Genomic DNA, 1745 nt, shown 5'->3' on the forward strand with positions numbered 1-1745 from the left:
CCCTGAAGATTAGTGTGTTATGTCTTGCATTATGTCTGGATTGCCTACATAGTTTTGCTATAGACTTAGACAAAAGATTTGTATGGGATGGGTTGGATAGGGATGATCCTACCTCAGGCAGGGGATTGGACTCTTATGGATGTCTCTTCCAGGCCCACTCCTCTATAATTCTATGATGGTCTATGATTCAGGAACTCACAATCTATGAGTTGTAAATGGGTGCTCTGTCTACTAGGTAATGTAGGCTGCTGACCAGTAGACAAAGAGTCAGTGGAATGGATATTCAGCAACCAGTGGGCCAAAAAAGAGCAGCCATTGCATTCCATTAGGGTATACTCCATTCTCTGTCTCAAGTCATTGATAAAACTACTGGTAAAAGTCCAGAAGTGAATCTCAATTAATGTAAAGGGGTGTAATCGGTACCTTATTGCAGCCCTTTCAAGATGTAAAATAGATGGAATAACTTTAAAGGAGCACCCAAGGAACAAATTCCCCACCTAGCTATCAGCAGGGAGAGGGGACAGCAGTCTCACAACTCTTTTCCCACTGCCCCTTTCCCCACTCCCACCACAAGAGCTTGCTGCATATGACCAGCAGCTGCAGCCACTGCCTCCTCACTTTCTAACCAAACAGCTGATCAAAAGAAGTTGACCTTGTTCTCCATACAGTTGCTTGCAATTAGCATGGGAGCACCCTCCATCTTTCATAGATTTCATAGACATTAGGGCTGGAAGGGACCTCAGAAGATCATTGAGTCCAGCCCCCCGCCCAAAGGGCAGGAAGTCAGCTGGGGTCATAGGATCCCATCAAGATAACCATCCAATTTGCTCTTGAAGGTGTTCAATGTAGGTGCTTGAACCACCTCCGCTGGCAGACTGTTCCAGACCTTGGGGGCTCGGACAGTAAAGAAATTCTTCCTTACATCCAGCCTGAAACAGTCTCATTGTAGTTCATAACTGTTCGACCTCGTCATCCCTTGGGGCGCTCTGGTGAACAAACGTTCCCCCAGATCCTGATGGTCACCCCTGATCAACTTATAGGTGGCCACCAGATCACCCCTGAGCCTATGCTTTTCCAGGCTAAAGAGCCCCATGGCTCTCAGTCTGTTGTCGTAAAGTCTGTTTTTCTGACCTCTGATCATGCGCTTGGCTCTCCTCTGGACTCTCTCAAGCTTCTCCACATCCTTTTTGAATTGTGGAGCCCAGAACTGCACGCAGTACTCCAGCTGCGGCCTAACCAAGGCCAAGTATGGGGGGAAAGGATATCCTGGGATTTACAGAACAAAAAGGAGGCTGCAAAGGAGGAACCTAAGTAGCAGGAAAGAGGGCAGGATAGAGTTAGAGAGAGATACAGAGAAGGTGGGGCATGGAGGTGGGTGATGAAGAATGAACAAATGGAGTCCAAAAGGAGGGTGGTGAAGAAAGACTGAGACGTCTTTCTAATTTTGAAATGTCCATGATATTGTGAAGGTCTAATTTCAAAATATATTTTTTCTTAAAATTAGGTAAATCATGAAATGTGTGAAATGAAAGTGACACAGTTTCCACTCCACTCCTTTCCAAGCTTTGGCAGAAAGGTCCTTAGGCACCCATGCACTCCTTGAAATGGAAAACTCTCAGAGAAATCAGTGGGCATTCAGCTGCCTAAATCTCTCTCTGTGTTTTGCCTATGGTGCTGAATTCCCGAAGTGGGAGAAGGGTGCAGGACTTAACCATTTTCTCCCCTTTCTTCTGACTCACACTGTG

This window comes from Crocodylus siamensis, chromosome 1 (genome assembly GCF_052110815.1).
Source record: "Crocodylus siamensis isolate JL-2025a chromosome 1, ASM5211081v1, whole genome shotgun sequence".
Classification (NCBI taxonomy): domain Eukaryota; kingdom Metazoa; phylum Chordata; order Crocodylia; family Crocodylidae; genus Crocodylus; species Crocodylus siamensis.